This window comes from Mus caroli, unplaced genomic scaffold (assembly GCF_978045245.1).
Source record: "Mus caroli unplaced genomic scaffold, Mus_caroli_1 scaffold_8, whole genome shotgun sequence".
Lineage (NCBI taxonomy): Eukaryota > Metazoa > Chordata > Mammalia > Rodentia > Muridae > Mus > Mus caroli.
Genome location: NW_028227263.1, coordinates 45,809,264 through 45,827,320, shown reverse-complemented (window position 1 = coordinate 45,827,320; position 18,057 = coordinate 45,809,264). Strand labels below are relative to the sequence as shown.

At 41.8% G+C, this 18,057-nt stretch overlaps 1 protein-coding gene and 1 long non-coding RNA gene across 2 annotated transcripts in view; one reads left to right on the top strand and one right to left on the bottom strand.

Annotated features, from left to right (window-relative positions):
* Positions 1 to 18,057, bottom strand: part of Mrpl48 (mitochondrial ribosomal protein L48) — a 57,845-nt gene that overhangs the window by 37,082 nt on the left and 2,706 nt on the right.
* LOC147002926 (uncharacterized) lies at positions 8,745 to 10,371 on the top strand. Its single transcript, XR_015048089.1, has 3 exons — positions 8,745 to 8,862; positions 9,623 to 9,828; positions 10,278 to 10,371. It is a non-coding gene; the product is annotated as an uncharacterized LOC147002926 (long non-coding RNA).

Here is an 18,057-nt window from a genome sequence, read left to right as displayed (position 1 = left end):
TTTATGAAATGCTCTTAAATAAGATTTTGTAAGCAAAAGTGTAATTTATCATTATTGTATTTCCCCTTATCACCGAGTAACTTCATTCACATCCCAACCACTTACTTCAGCGAGGATTCTCTTAAGAGATGATTAAATGTAAAAAGTAGATGACCTGCCCAAGGTCAGACAATTTAAGAGGACGATATTCCGTTTGTGGGGGCTCTCCCTTTCCTAGGCACGAGGCAGCAAGGCTAACAAGTGGAGGGGGCGTGGCACGAGACTGGCAAGCTCACCCTGGGCGGGGGAAAGAATTGACAGTGAGGCGCCGCAGGGACTGCTGGGAAAGGCCTGTTCGCAGAGTCCTAGGCCTGAACGTCCGCACGCAAACATCTTCCAGCTCTGCTTTCCCTTCCGCTTTCCTCAGCTCCCTACGTGCGTGGAATCTGCGTTACCTTTCCCAGGGTTCCGCTCATTCTCGACCACAGCGGCTTCTGAGCAAACCGAAGATCCACCCTAGCAATCACGACCCCAGGCGTCTGAAAACACGGCCGGAAAGGTCTTCATCACGTCCGTCCACCAAATCCTACCGAGACGCTTTCTGCTCACGCAGCATCTTGGTTCCGGAAGTTTTTAAAACCCAAGAGATAGGATTCTCCCCAGATTCCACCCTCACCCCAGCTCCTGTCACCTTCCCTGTGATTTCTCCGGGCAGTATGGATTGCCATCTTTGTTACCGAGTGCTTTTCACATAATTTTGGTATCTCACCTATGAGACTACATATTATTTAATGTCTCTCATCTCTATTTTGATTGAATTCCTTTAGGACATAGATCCTGTCTGATTAATTTATTCCAGCGTCTCATATGCAAATCTTGACTTGTTACCTCGACTTTGGAGCTGATTAACCCCAGGTGAACCTTCCTAGCATTCCATATCCTCATAGTAATTAAGAATAATTATCTTTTATTGAGTGGCCATGGTGTGCAATACTTTGCATTCAGTAGCTCACTTTTGTTGTTGTTGTTGTTGTTTTGTTTGTTTGTTTTTCGAGACAGGGTTTCTCTGTATAGCCCTGGCTGTCCTGGAAATCACTTTGTAGACCAGGCTGGCCTCGAACTCAGAAATCCTCCTGCCTCTGCCTCCCAAGTGCTGGGATTAAAGACATGCACCACCATGCCCGGCTTCTTTTCTTTTTCTTTTCTTTTCTTTTCTTTTCTTTTCTTTTCTTTTCTTTTCTTTTCTTTTCTTTCTTTTTTTTTTTAGATATTTTCTTTATATACATTTCAAATTTCAAATGCTATTCCGAAAGTTCCCTATACCCTCCCCACGCCCTGCTCCCCTACCCACCCACTCCCGCTTCTTGGCCCTGGCATTCCCCTGTACTGGGGCATATAAAGTTTGCAATACCAAAGGGCCTCTCTTCTGGTGATGGCCGACTAGGCCATCTTCTGCTACATAAGCAGCTAGAGACACGAGCTCTGGGGGTACTGGTTAGTTCATATTGTTGTTCCACCTATAGGGTTGCAGACCCCTTCAGCTCCTTGAGTGCTTTCTCTAGCTTCTTCATTGGGGGCCCTGTGTTCCATCTTATAGATGACTGTGAGCATCCACTTTTGTATTTGCCAGGCACTGACATAGCCTCATATGAGACAGCTATACCAGGGTCCCTTCATCAAAATCTTGCTGGCATATTCAGTAGCTCGCTTTATTCCTCACAAGCCTCCGGGAGAGAAACTGCTCGATTTTACAGACAAAGGTCTCTCAGGGTAGACCAGGCTGGCTCTGAATTTGTATTTGCCTCCAAGGTGCTTTGATAACAAGCTTATGCCACTACACCCAGCTACCAACTATTTAATTAGCAATACCTTTTGCCAGTCCTTTGATGGAACCCTGGGAACACAAAAGTGAATAGTTTGTGGTTCCTGCCCTTAAATGGCACATTTAAATCATTACAGAGCAATAAGAAATTCATGTCACCAAGATAGGCATATAACTCTGTGTACAGAGGGAGTACCTGAGGCACACAATGAGGTCAGCATCGGGTGAAATAACGAATATGCAATGGTTACTTTATTTTGCTACTGTTGCTGTTTTTTTTTTTTTTTTTTTTTTTTTTTTTTTTTTTTTTGGTTTTTCGAGACAGGGTTTCTCTTTATAGCTCTGGCTGTCCTGGAGCTCACTTTGTAGACCAGGCTGGCCTCGAACTCAGAAATCCGCCTGCCTCTGCCTCCCGAGTGCTGGGATTAAAGGCGTGCGCCACCACGCCCGGCTACTGTTGCTGTTTTTAACACAGAAAAAGTGTCAAAACTATTAAATAAGGGCTGGAGAGGCATGAGTGGCAGTGGAGCACATCCTGGTACTGGGAAGCAGAGGCAGGTGGATCTCTGAGTTTGAGGCCAGACTGGTCTACAAATGAGTTGCAGGACAGCCGGAGCTACACAGAGAAACCTTGTCTTGAAAAAAATAAATGAAACAAACAAAAACAAAAAATAAAGGGCTGGAGAGATGGCTCAGCAGTTAAGAACTCTTGTGGCTCTTGCAGAGGACCTGAGTTAGGTTCTCTGTCCCTAAATCAGAAGGTTCATAACCTACTGCAACTCCACCTCTGGGGATTCAGTAACCCCTCTGACCTCCTCAGACACCTGTGTTTACAGACACAGACACATGCACATAAATAAAAATAAAATCTCCTTTAAGTGGTAAATATGAATTGGGCTGATTGATGGTGTGGGGTTTTTTTGTCAGCATTCCTTCCAAGATCCTAATGTTTCATCTATCTTAGAATGAAATTCCAAAGATCCACCAACACTGCTGTTGCTAAATCTATTTCTCTCATATGGGGCAGAAGACAAGGAGACTATTACGATCAATCTTATGTGCCAGATTTACTGAGCAATGTGGCAACCAGATACTTGGTAAAACATTATTCTGGATGTTTTTGTTATGATATCTAGGGATGAGAGTAACATTTAAATGAATAAAATGCCCTCCCTAATGGGAATGGACCTCACCCAAACAAAAGAAGGCCTAAATAGAATGATGACCCTTCCTCAATTAAGAGAAAATTTCTTTTTTTAAAAGATTCATTTATTTATTATATGTAAGTACACTGTAGCTGTTTTCAGACAGACACCCTAGAAGAGGGCATCAGATCTCATTATGGATGGTTGTGAGCCACCATGTGGTTGCTGGGATTTGAACTCAGGACCTTCGGAAGAGCAGTCAGTGCTCTTAATCGCTGAGCCATCTCTCCAGCCCCAAAGAGAAAATTTCTACTTGATTTCCTTTTACATGGGATATCATGTGCTTCCTGCCATCCAACTCAGGCTGGAACATAAAACCTTTTTAGTTCTGGAGCTTGCCAGCCTTCAGAGTATAGCTACATTTATCAATATTATACCTCTCAGGCCTTCACACTCTCCTGTGTTTCCAGCTTGCCAATTCACCCTGCAGATCTTGGTACTTCCCAATTTCCATAATAATATGAGCGGATTCCTTACAATAAAATCTCAGTAGGTAGATGATGGATAAGTATACACATCGATAGGTACACATTTATGTATATATACATATGTCTGTATATACATATCCTCTTTAGCTTTGTATCTCTGGAAAACCACAACTAACACACATTATTTAAAGAGACAAGTTCATGGCTAAATGATGCACTGAACTTAATGCAATTGCTACACAATACAAAGTAGCTTTTCTTAATTATTACTAGGCAACAACATGTCAGAGTGGCTCACATAGAAGAAATCTGCTCTGAAAACTGAAGTTAGAAGTTAGATTTATAAATCCTTTGCTACATGCTGAAATGAAGCAATCAGTCAGGACCTAAGCCCTTATGATCTTTTATAGCCTGCAAGCTCCTAAGGACAGGTTGCATCTTAATCTTCACATCCTCTGCATTTAGTCCAGGATTGGTTTATGGCAATGCATCTGGTGACCAGCTCAGATTCTGGGATTCTTGCTGCTATTTTGTTTTATTTGAGACAGGGTGACATGCATTCCAGGCTGGCCCTGAACTTTCTCTGTAGGTGAGGAAGAGCTTTATCTCCCTCTTTTCTCTCTTTCTTCTCCATATAATAGACTTCTAGAATGTAGTTCTTGTTTACATCTCTGCACAGAATAGAGAGATTCAGGATTAATCTTGTCTGTCATTTATTTTCTCTCTCCCCCTCCCCGTCCCTTCCCTCTTTCCACTTGTGTTTTAAAGTGAGTTGTAGAATTTTAGGAGACTTCCAAGAACTCTTCCTGAGTCTTGGGATTACAGGTAAGTGGCACTAGGACAGACCCAAGGACTTTGTCCATTCCGGGTTAGCACTCTACCAACTGAATCACATCCCCATCCCAAACCTTACATTTTAGAGGCCAGATACAAAATAAGTCAATACACAAAAAAAGATGAATGTCTAGGAAATTTCTGGTCGTAAGTATATAAAAATGCTTTCTGGGACTTGGCATGCATATTTGTAATCCCAATACTCAGCAAGTAGAGGCAGGAGAATCAGATTCTCAGCCATTCTCAGATACATAGCAAGCACCAGGCCAGCTTGGGATATATGAGACCTTGCCCCAAAAACAAATGAATGAAAGGCCGGGAAAGATTGCTCAGTGGGTGAAGGTACTTAATGCCAAACCTCACAATTTGAGTATCAGCCTCAGAACCCATGTGATGGAAGAAGAGAGAGCCAGAATCTGAAAATCCAAAAAGTTGTCTTCTGACTAACACACACACACACACACACACACACACACACACAGTAGTACACTCATGCCCAACCACACATGTACACAGAAAATTTAAGTAAATAAACACATAAATACAAATGAAAGCTTTCTTGGGGTATCTATCCAAGACAACAACATAGGCCACTTTCCATGAACCTGTACACTGATCCAGCTTCATTTCCTGCACTTTTCAATAAACATGCTATTCCTAGGCCAAAAGAAAGGCTTAGAGTTTTCCAAGCATAATACATGCTCTCGCTACTCCCTGCCTTTTCTCCTACAATCTCCTCTGCGAGGAAGACATTTCCTCACTCATGTACCTGAAAAATCCCCACTCCTCTTTCAAGACACAGGTCAAATGATGTCTTTCCCAGCTGTTGTCTTCTGGCCTTTTCCCAGGACTGGTGTGATGGCTTTTCTGTACTTTCTGGTCCTCTCCCCATGTCCCTAACACAGCATACTCTAACAGTATACTGCTCATCTGTATATTTGCTCCATTGAATAGGGAGCGCTTTTAGAGGAAAAATAGTCCTCATTTTTTCATAGTGTCTTTAGCAGTTGCCACTGACCACAGAACATAATAAGGTTTAAATAAATGTTGAATAAAATTTTACACATATGAATATTTTAAAGTTCTTAGATATAATTATAGGTTTTAGATTTTCCCAGGATCTTTAATCATATACAAACACAAAAAAACTTTGGAGGAGACTGCAGATACAGCTCAGTGGTACAACACGTGCCCAGCATATACAAGGGCCTAGATTCAAGTCCCAGCACACACAAAAAGTGGCCTTTCTGGATTTATTTTTACAAGCTAGCTTCTTTTAAAAGGCTTTTTTGAAATAAACTTGCTCTAGTCCCCAGCACAACCACATCAGAGAAAGCCTTAGGGAACAAAAGAACAAAGGCAGGCCCTTTAAAAGATGATGTTTCATCTCAAGTCAGACTTCCTTTAAAGCAGTAACTCTATGGCCACCTATAATAATAATAATAAAAGTCTGCAATGGTGCCCCAAAGCTCTAATTTATGGCTTTAGTGAAAATATATAAAGTAAGTTACCTCAGACTACAAACTAGATTAACTTTAGTAAGTCTTTTCTGCTTCTATATTTTGGCACAAAGGAAGTCATACTAAAAAAGAAAATGCACATATAAAAGCTCAGAGATGGAAGAGGGCTGGCTACCTAGAAAAAAACAAAAAACAAAAAACCCAGAGAGACAGCACTACCTCCCAGGCTCTCCTTCACCAGCGGTTTTCTGTTTGTTCAGGGCACGGCTGTGTGAGCAGTGATTACTCCACCCTGGAGAGAGAACTAAATGATGAAAGAGGGAAGCCCAGTGAGTGGGGGGGGGGGGGGAATCACAGAGGAGAATTAGGGGTGCAGAGGACCAGGACCACCAGCAAGGAGGCTCTGTGTGCGCTGCTGAGAATAGTCTTCCCAGATGACTCAGCTGCCAATGTGAGGACACAGCAGAGGATACTGAATACAGGCCATCTGAGAGGCTATCTCCATCTACCTTCCTCCCACACAGTTCAGGCCGGCCTGGGCTAAACCACTGGTTTGTACCTTACACATTACAACATGAGGCAGTATTTCTTGCTGGGTGAGGTGGATCACACCTTTAACCCCAGTATTTGGAAGGCAGAGGCAGGTGGATCACTTCGAATTTGGGGCAAGCCTGATCTACATTGTGAATTCTATGCCAAAGAAAACATTGCTTGCAAACAAAAAGGAATCCTTTGTATTGCTGTTACCCAAGGCCCCAAAGCCATAAATATACTGAAAAAATAGAAGCATGAAAGTCATTATCATACTACAGCAAGCCACTCAGAGCCTCTAGAATATACCACTGTGTGACACCCTAAGACTAGAAGACACAGGTACTGTGTATGTGCATGTGTGTTTTGGGGGATCCAATCCAGTGCTCTGTATGCTAAACAAGCATTCTACCACTGCACTATGCCTCCATCACTGTTTTTTTGTTTTTGTTTTTATTATTAGAAAGATTGTTTTAAGGTACTCTGGAAACAACTTTAAAGGAAATGTTCTTTCTACTTCCTGGTATTTGATGACATAGGAAATTGCCATTTTCCAGGCTGGAGAAATGGCTCAGCAGTTCAGGGCACTGACTGCTCTTCCAGAGGCCCTGAGTTCAATTCCCAGCAAACACATGGTGGTTTATAACCATCTGTAATGGGATCCAATGCCCTCTTCTGGTGTGTCTGAAGGTAGCTACAGTGTACTCGTCATATATATAAAATAAATAATTAATTAAAAAAAAAAAAGAAATTTGCCATTTTCCAACAGAGGGTAACTCTGAGCAAAGTGCATGATAGATCTATCTGTCTGTCTGTCTGTCTGTCTGTCTATCTCTACACCTGAAAATATAACGAAACTCATTATACACAAGCTAATTGAAATACAAATAAAATAAGAATGTGAGATAGCAAGATTGAGAATTCAAAGACAAACACAGTGAGCTTAAGGCCAGCCTGGGCTACAGGAGACGCTATCTCAACAAAACAAACAAATCATACTGAACTCTATCAGTTCATTTATCCACAAAGCCACATAGAAGAGACCAAAAGCTACCAAAAGTTATTTCCCTCCAGTCAAACAAGAGACTGAGCCCATGTGAAACCCCCATTCAGCTCATGGTGCATCCTGGTAGCCCCAGAAGCCGGGAGGCTGAAGCAGAGATATCCCTTGAGTTCAAAAATGTGTCACCAGCCTGAACAACCCAGGAAGACCCTGCCTTAACAAGGGAAAAATGGTTGTGATGTAGCTCAAGAACAGAGCACTTACTGAGCACTAGCGTGCATTGTATGCACAACACCCTGGTTTTGATTCCCCACACTAGAGAAAAAAGAAAGAAAACGGTCTCCTAACTTGCTCTCTGCCTGATTAGAGAGTGTAATACAAGTCAAACCACATACAGACACTTAGGAAGACCAGAGTTCAAAGTTGTTACTGCTTTCCTTCCTGTTAGTTGAGAAATACTAGGTACAGCTGGGAGGGGTGACACTCTGTAAAAAGGATGCAGTTTTGAAAAGCCTTTGCTTGTTAGATATTCCTAACTTGGTGAAAATTCTTTCTTCAAAGGTCATTACCACCCCCAAAACATGACGATTCAGTTTCTCAAGATTGTTTCTCAAAAAAACTGCTGAAATTATAAAGTCTTAAAGGATCTCAAATCACGAAATTCTTGTGGGACAACTTTTCAAAGGGGTGGTGAAGCTATGAACAGCCAGTCAGTTGCTACCTGACCAGCTCACTTCTTTAATACTTAATTAGGAAACATAAAAAGTATGAACGTCACCCAAGGAATATGTCATCCTATGCACTCAATTAAAATGACAAGCAGTATGCAACCAACAACACCTAAATTAACTGGCTCTATTGTTTTAAACAGGAAAAAAAATTAAATAAAGGGTCCAAAGGTTAGTACTGTTTCCGATTAGTGGGATAATACGTTATTTTTCCCATCCTTTTCCTATTATTTTTCCCATCCTTTTCCTAATTCCCCAGATTTCTAGAATATGCCCGTACGTTCATAATCAGAAATACATGTATGTGTGTGTGTATTATATACATATATATATACATATAAAGTTCAAACGTGTCAAGCCACACCTAGCGTTGCCAATTCATCTGGGAGTTGCAAGGGGGAGATGAGTCATCTTAAAGGAGAGGTGAGTGAGACAACAGGGCTTTTACTAGTCTGGGTTTGAGGGGGGAGGGACAGTCCCCGGTCAGAGTGCAGACTGATCTGCTCAGCTAGAGTTCAACCCGGAAGCGCTGACGCTGGCACAACACTGGGCAAAATCCAGTCTTCTAGGCTGATGATAACGTGGCAGCTGCAGCCCTCAAGGCTCAGCTGGTCAAGTCCGCCCCTCTGCCCACACGCTTACATCAAGGCAAGGCTCGCTCCACCCCCCCCCCCTACCCCCGTTCCCCGGAACTCATTTTGTCTCTGAGGGCCCGCCTCTCTAGGGAAGGGAGGGGCGTTCTGCCTTGCCTGGGATTTGAGGTGGCCATGCTGAGTGTGGCCCGCTGAGGTGGGTAGGGCAGTTTTCTCTAACTGCCGCAAACTCTGCCCCTGCTTCTTCTTGGCCACAGCTCTCTGGACCCAAGGAAAGAGGTGACTTGCTACCAAATCATGGTTAATTGAGAAATAATGTTTGTATCAAGTACACTGTCTCTGGTACCGCCCCTGGAGGCCAGTGGCTTTGGTATTCTAGAGATGATGTCATCCTAAAGCCTCTTCCAGGTCCTAGTGCCTACTTAAAATTAGAGCTCTTAGCGATGGGGCAGTCAAAATAATTCATTGTTCAAACCCAGAGAGCCTAACAGTTTATTAATAACAATTAGTGCGAGATGTGCAAAAGTGAACCCTTTCTGTAGGGTTTATAACCACACGTCTTTGAGATCCCCAGTTATAAGCTTCTCCTTCCCCAACAGTGGAGACACACACACAGAGTGAAACAGACACACACACACACACACACACACACACACACACGCACAGAGAGAGAGAGAGAGAGAGAGAGAGAGAGAGAGAAAATACAGGGAAAATTTTCCATTTTAATTATTTTAAGCATAATATCCTAAATGTTATACAATCATTGCAATAATGTAATTTTTTCCATCACTGCAAACAGAATCTCTATAACCATGAAGGGCTAATTCTCCTCTAGTCCTCCTGGTAATCTTCAATTTATGCCTCCAAGAATTTACCTGTAATAGATATTTATATAAGAGGACTCATCTCTTTCATTTGCCTCACATCGGTTTTTTTCAAGATTAACCTATGCAGTATGTCAACATTTTATTCAATCTTATGGCTAAACAACATTACCTTTTATAAATATATTTTTATTGTTTCTGTTTGTTTTCCTTAGTCTAAGATCAGATCTCATGGAGCTCAGGCTGTCCTGAACTTGCTGGGTAGCCAAGGATGACTAGGGACCTCGGATGTCCCTACTGGGATGGCAAGCATGCATCCCCATGTTACCAACATTTGCTTATCCACTCATCTGTTGATGGACTCTTCGGTGGCTTCGGTCTGTTGACTATTGTGAACAATGTGATGAACATTTGTGCACAGGTATTTTTTTTTTTTTTGGACAGCTTTGTTTTCTCCTCATCCTTGCAAATGCTTTATTTTTAGATTTTAAAGCCACCCTAGTATTCTGAAATGCCATCTTATGATCATAGTTTGCATTTCCCTAGAGAGTAGCAATGTTGAGCATCTTTTCAGATACTTACTGACCACTTACATCTTCTCTAAAGAAATGTCTGTGTAAGGCTGTACTGGCTATTTTTGTGTCAACTTGACACAGCTGGAGTTATCACAGAGAAAGGAGCTTCAGTTGAGGAAATGCCTCCATGAGATCCAACTGTAAGGCATTTTCTCAATTAGTGATCAAGGGGGAAAGGCCCCTTGTGGGTGGAACCATCTCTGGGCTGGTAGTCTTGGGTTCTATAAGAGAGCAGGCTGAGCAAGCCAGGGGAGGCAAGCCAATAAAGAACATCCCTCCATGGCCTCTGTATCAGCTCCTGCTTCCTGACCTGCTTGAGTTCCAGTCCTGACTTCCTTTGGTGATGGACAGCAGCATGGAAGTGTAAGCTGAATAAACCCTTTCCTCCCCAACTTGCTTCTTGGTCATGATGTTTGTGCAGGAATAGAAACCCTGACTAAGACAAAGGCCTTTGGCCATTTTTTTTTCAATTTTAGGATGTGTGTGTGTGTTGTATACTTGCATATTTGTGTATTTGAGTGTGGGCATGCATCACCCCATGTGTGTAGAGGTAAGAGAACAACCTTGGTTGTTGGTCCTCATCCTCCACCTTGTTTGAGATATGATCTGCAGATGTGGAGATCATGCATATAACTGATTTTATCTAGCACTTTCAAAACCTAATGAGATATGCTTCATATTAACTCCTTTCTCCAAAAGAACAAGATTCATCTCATAATTTAATGAGTTTTCTCGTTACGTTTCATGAGGGCTAAGTCCCAAAAGATGAACCACTGTTGATAATAAGTATTTTTACTACTATACCATATCAGTTTCAGGATGAGTACTTAAGTGTAGGCTGGAGATGGAAATTTTGGAATCAGTGAATCAGTGGTAGTTTTGGTAATGAAGACAATGGCAATATTTAGGTAGAGTGTAGGCTGAGAAAGACTGGATAGACCCCTATAGCGCAGCTCTCCCCCAACCCCCACTCTCGGCTCTCTGCACTGCCTTGAATTTCTGGCTTCTAGTGATCCTTCACCCTCAACTTCCCAATTTATATCTACAGATGCATGCTACTATGCCTGGCTGGTACCCCACATTTAGGAACAGTCAGAGAGGGGCTGGAGAGACGGCTCAGCAGCTAAGAGTGTTGGCTTCTCTTTTAGAGGACTGGGGTGTGAGTCCCAGAACCCACAGAGTGACTCATAATATCTAGAACTCCACTCCCAGAGGACCTCCCAGAGGACACTCTGGCCTCTGTAGGTCCAAGGTATGTACATGGTACACAGGCACACATACAGACAAAACACTCAGAAACACAAAATAAAATAAAATATATTTTTAAGAAGAACAGTCTGAGAAAAAGTTATTGGAAAGAAATGCCGGGCTGGTGAGATGGCTCAGTGGTTAAGAGCGGGTTAAGAGTGCCGACTGCTCTTCCAAAGGTCCCGAGTTCAAATCCCAGCAACCACATGGTGGCTCACAACCATCCGTAATGAAATCTGATGCCCTCTTCTGGAGTGTCTGAAGACAGCTACAGTGTACTTACATATAATAAATAAATGAATCTTTAAAAAAAGAAAGAAAAAAAAGAAATGCCAAGAGATTAGGGGGGAGGAGTCAGGAGAGAAACATAGTGACAGAAGGCCACAGAAGGACAAAATTTCAGAAAGAAAGATATCAAATACAGCTGAGCCAAGGACTGAGAATCTGCTACCAGAAAATCCAGACTATATAATACTTCCTCAAAACTGACTTACCAGCTGCAAAGGGGGCCAGAGTTCCTTTAATTATCTTTTCAAGAGTTGTTGAAGGGCTAGTGAGATGGCTCAGTGGGTAAAAGCACTGACTGCTCTTCTGAAGGTCCTGAGTTCAAATCCCAGCAACCACATGGTGGCTCATAACCACCTATAATGTCCTCTTCTGGCATGTCTAAAGACAGCTACAGTGTACTTATTTATAATAATAAATACATCTTTAAAGAAAAATCATTAAATTCCATTAATTTCTTTTTTGTTGTTGGTTTTTGTTTGTTTGTTTGTTTGTTTTTCGAGACAGGGTTTCTCTGTGTAGCCCTGGTTGTCTTGGAACTCACTCTGTAGTCCAGGCTGGCCTCGAACTCAGAAATCCGCCTGCCTCTGCCTCCCGAGTGCCGGGATTAAAGGCGTGTGCCACCACGCCCGGCCCATTAATTTCTTAACAGGAGTCAAAACAAGAGCACAAGTATAGCAAATTACTATTGATTAAGCACCAATCACAAGACAAAGCAAATCTGAGAATATAAATTATACAGCTATTACTTTAATTTTTTTCTGAGACAGGGTTATATGTAGCCCAGGCTTACTCAAACTCAAAACATAGCCAGGACTGAACTATGAACTCTTGATCTTCTGTCTCTACCTCCCAAATATTGAGATTATAGGCAGGTGTGTACGCGCACCACACAACCGAACTCAACAACAAAAAGATGCATTTCAAATGGTCAAAGCTAGCGATGTGACTCAATAGCTAAAGCATTAGGACCTGGGTTCAGATCCCAAACACGGCCACACAAAGTAGGATGTGTGCGTCTATAATCCAGAGCTCTTACCGTGAGAAACAGAAAAAGCTCTAACAACTTGAGGGCCAGCCGATGTGGTGTACACAGTAGTGAACAACAAAAGACAACAAGCAGATGCAATAAAGTTATCAGATGGCTTTACTTTTTTTATTCATTTCATCAAGTTTTACTTAAATTTAATTGCTTTTTTCACATTTGTCACACCAGTAGACTCATGTACCCTCAAGAACAAAGGCCACATCTTTTTCTCTTTGCTGTCTCCAGTGCAAACAAGAGTGTTAGGAGACAGTGATCCAAGTGTTTATAGAATGAATAAGTCAATGGCTATATATTTCAGGGGACAGCATATTGGAAACCAAGCTGATATGATCAGCAGAGTGAGCACTGGTGCTGGACTGCCAAGGGACCTTTTCTTTTTATTCTTCCTCATGTCACAGTTACAAATTTGTAGCAACATCTCACTTTCCCCTGCAGTGACATTTGTAGGGTGGATGCATGACCTAATCAAGACAATGAGATGTAACAGGGAGTCCATTAGTCTCTGGACTGTATAGTGCTTTAAATGTCTCAACTTGAGTTATGTCAGTCATCTGCTAGTACCTAACACCAAAGTCAGAATTCTGAGGAAGGCAAGTAGAAAGACAGAAAGACAAAAGATCTTGATTCTTATCAACATGGATAAGGGGTCATTAACCAACCCTGGAGTTATCCTAGCCAAGGACTTATGATCAACCCTATTGTTTACACCTCTTAAGAGTTCAATGTTTTGTTTCTTCCAGATGACAGGCTCCTGAGGAGGTTCAGGAGTGGATTATACGTGTGTATGAGAGAGGGTGCAGCTGTGTTGTTTCTTTTCCTTCATTAAAAGTCTGTGAAGGTCAGGCATGGTAATACATCCATCCCAGCACTCAGGAGGCAGAGGCAGATGTATCTCTGTAAGTTTGACTCAGCCTAGTCTACATAGCAAGATCCAGGCCAGCCAGGACTAGGCAATGAGACCCTCTCTCAAAAACAAACAAACAAACAAAATACCTACCTAGCTACCAAAGCAAGAAGCCTATGGAAGATGTGAAGAGAAGAAGGCATCATTTTGCTTATGGAAAAGCCCTGCATGGAGCCCTCTGCCTTCTAAAAAGAACAAAAGTGGCAACTAAACAGCCAGGGCATGTGCGTCAGATAATTATGTGTGCAAAGCAAATCATTTCAATATGTAAATTGCAATTATTTTTTCTTTTTCAAATTCTATTATTATTATTATTTATAATATTCTTCCTATGTAGATCTGGCTGCCCTGAAACTTGCTATTTAGACCAGGTTGACCTCACAACTCACAGAGATCCACCTGCCTCTGCTTTCTGGGTGCTGTGATTAAAACTATGTACCACCATACTCAGCTTACTACTAACTTTAATGGTCTCAGATCTGGACAACAGATATAGTATGTCAAGTGAAGCCAGGAAGAGAGAAAGCAGAATGGCTGATATGAAAATATCTTATTTTAGCCAGGCAGTGCTAACGCATGCCTTTAATCTCAGCACTTGGGAGGGAGAGGCAGGCGGATTTCTGATTTCGAGGCCAGCCTGGTCTACAGAGTGAGTTCCAGAACAGCCAAGGCTACAAACAGAGAAACCCTGTCTCAAAAAAACAAAAAATAAAAGAAATTACCTTATTTTGACTGCCTTTTTAAGCCTGAAGTGAGAGCTCTCTATGGTGTGAACTCTCTATGGTGTTCCCTGGTGTTTCACACTCCTGGCCCTTTCTGGGGCTCTCTGAGCCAACTGGCCTGCTTCTTGTTATTTTCCCCTTTAGTAAGCACTTTCCACACTCTATTTAGCCAGTTACTTCTGCTTAGTCTTCGTTTCTCAAGGTAAAATAGTATGGCTCTTGGGTAGAGATGTCAGAGCCTGAGTGTGCAATTGAATTATTTGAACACATTTTTGGAATACTTTCACAAAAGAAATGAGGTGGAAATTCTTTTAATTCATCACCTTTGAGCTGCAACTTTGTTCAGATTTCTCTCCAAGAATGTTCTTGTTCATTACCTCATTGGATACTTTGAGCTATGATCTTTATAAGGATTTTGAGGTCTTATCTATTTATTTAACTTATTTATTTTTGAGATAGGGTTTCACTATCTAGCCCTAGCTGGCCCAAACTCACCATACATAAACCAGGGTGGTCTTTAAATCAAGACGATCTGTGAAGACCTGCACCACTATGCTAGCCTGCCTTTTGTTGTTTATGTTTATTTGTGTCATTCAGATGTATAAAGGCTTTTTACCGGCTGCAGTCCCGCTGCTGGTATTTCAGTGCAGCAGTGCTGTGCTTGCTCTCTTGTCCAACAACGCTGTGCTCTTTCTATAAACAGCAGTAAAAGCAGTTGTTCTCTTCCACTCCGAGAGCCATTATCTCTGAGTAGCAGGTGGAGTGACTCATCCTCCTGGATGTCTTTCTTATTTTATTTGCTGGAGAGGATGCAGGGAGAGGAGCTACAGCGATGTGTCAGGCTTTACACTCTCTGGCCCTCATATAGTGAGGAGCAAGTTCTTTCCCTGCTTGCAATGGCAAAACCTGGAAGCAACAGCCCACTTCTCAGGCTTGAAAAATCACATTATTCATAACAGGTCCATGAGTCACATGAACAGAACAAAATGGAATGATCAAAAATAGATTCTGTAGATCAATCTGTAGCAAAAATAACTTCGTAGCTATGAGTTAGCTATAATTACAGGAAAGACCATTCCATTTAAGTTCTATCACCCTCTCCTTCATGTTGGCTAGATAATCTTGTTTTTAAACCTTTTTATTTTATATGTGTGTGTGTGTGTGTGTTGCCTGTATGTGTGTCTGTGCACCATTTGCATGCCTCGTTCCTGGAGAGGCCAGAAGAGGGCATCAGATCCCCTGGAACTAGAGTTACAGACAGTTGTGAGTTTCCATATGGATTCTGGGAATTGAGCCCAGGTCCTTTGGAAGAGCAGTCGGTGCTCTTAACTGCTGAGCCCAGCTCTCCAACACCGACTAAATAATTCTTATTCTTCTCTCATGGTACATAGTTACAGGACACTTTTCAGGACAATATATTTGAAAAATAGGAATTTGGGTGTTTTTTTGTTCCTTTGGTTTTTTTTTCATTGGGCTTTTGTTTGTTCATTTTGATGCAAGGGGTTGGACCCAGGGTCTCTTGCATGCTAATCATTAACAAAAGGCTTTAATATTAGGTACTCTGGGGGTATTGGGGGGGTGGTATGGTTCTTTGTTTTTTGTTTGGTTTTTTGTTTGTTTGTTTGTTTGTTTGTTTTGTTTTTGGTTTTTCGAGACAGGGTTTCTCTGAATAGCCCTGGCCGTCCTGGAACTCACTTTGTAGACCAGGCTGGCCTTGAACTAAAAAATCCGCCTGCCTCTGCCTCCCAAGTGCTGGGATTAAAGTCGTGCACCACCACCGCCCAGCTAGTATGGTTCTTTTGAAATGAGACACCTGAAATACACTTTATATATTAATTGAACTCTTTTAATGTCCTCCTTGAGTTATTGAAAATCTTTTATTTTTATGCCGTTTATTGAACCACTAGTATTTGTAGTAATGATTATAATAATCTGGAGGATGGGTTAGAAAGGAATTTGATGGAATTTGAATTTGAATTCCTGCCAGAGCTATTATTTGTTTCAAATGTGGGCAACATGATTTTGGCCTTTTTACCTGGGTATTTTTTCTATTGATTTCCTGCCTTTATGAGAGCAATAGAACTTTCTTAGGGAGTAGTAAACATGGAAAGGCAGTTCCATTCTGTCAACTACAACTGTGCTTTAGATATGCACATGATATCACATGCATAACATGCAAGAAACTGTGTGAGGGCTTTGAGAATTTAAAAACGACAATTTCATCTCTTATAGTAACAAAGCAATGCAAAGTATTTATATACCATGAAGACATTGTTACATATAAGGACCTGTGTAGTTTTACTTTAAAAAGTCCAGAGAAAGGCCGTTTCCAGAGTTCATACATTCGTTCCTGATGCCTCTCGCCTCCCAGAGTAGCTGTCATCAATGGGTTGATGTTTTAAACTCAGAGTTACATATGAATGTTCACAAGAGCTGTATTAACTATAATTATTATGCTCATAAACAGTCATATCCAAAGGCAGAAAAACAGATTTTCTACAACTGTACTTTTTCATTAAGAAATAAAGTTTTTCTTTTCCTTAAAAACTTCTATATCAATGCTTTCATCTCTGACTGCTTCAGACTGTGTCATGTGCCTGGAAAAAAGTAAGTGTGTTACCGGGCAGTGGTGGACACGCATTTAATCCCAGCATTTGGGAGGCAGAGACAGGCGGATCTCTGAGTTCGAGGTCAGCCTGGTCTACAGAGTGAGTACCAGGATAGCCAGGGATACATGGAGGCACCCTGTCTTGGAAAAACTAAAAAAGAAAAAAGAAAAGAAGAGAAAGAACTCTGAAGGTGGGCTGAGGATACTCTTTTTTTTTTTTTTTTTTTTTTTTTTTTGGTTTTTCGAGACAGGGTTTCTCTGTGTAGCCCTGGCTGTCCTGGAACTCACTTTGTAGACCAGGCTGGCCTCGAACTCAGAAATCCTCCTGCCTCTGCCTCCCGAGTGCTGGGATTAAAGGCGTGCGCGAGGATACTCTTGATTCTATGTTACGTTTAGTACTCTGTCCTTGGGTTAGGGGGATCTCTGAAGGCAAAACATATGACTTACGGTGTACTTGATAAACATGAAAGAGGCTTCAGAGGAGAATGAAGCCACGCATGCATCAGTGTAAAACCCAAGCTTAGTTGCATGCACCTGAGTCCTATTTCCTTTGCAGCTAGAGGCAGAATTGCTTGAATTTTGGTTCAGCCAGGACAACAATGAGATCCAGGTAGACAGAGCAGAGGAAAAAAGAAAGAGAAGGGACAAAAGAGGAGGCATCAAACTTGATAAGGCATGAAACACTTGAGGTCCGAATTGTGTTAAACTAGCCCTCTCTTCCTAATAGCCCAGCTGTTTGGTGACTACAGAAACAAAGCAGCAGGAAGGAATTGATTCATAAAGTTCTGGAGGAAGTACAAAGTAGTTTGAATCCTCAGATGTCACTCTAAAGGCTATTTCAGGGAACAATGAAAACCTTGTACCCAGTAGAGAAAAAGGCACTCTTACTTTTGTTTGCAAAAGCACTTGAGAAATAGTTTTTTGTTACTGCTCTTTGTGTGCTAGGATTCTAGGTATACTATTGGGGGTGTCCTATCTGACCTGATAAGCTACTTGTACAATCAAGACAACAACTTCAATGACTTCTTCCTCTTCTTCCTCTTCCTCTTCTCCCCTTTTTCCTCCTTCTCTTCCTCTTCTTCTTCTTCCTCCTCCTTCCCCTCTTTCTGAGACAATGTCTTCTGCTGAAATTCAGGCCTGTCTGAGATTAATTATGGAACCCAAGATAGAACTCCTGCTAGGATTATAGGCATAAACTACTAGCCTTGGCTAGTTTTGCTTCTGAGACAAGGTCTTGTGTTGTAGTTAGTCTAGGCTGGT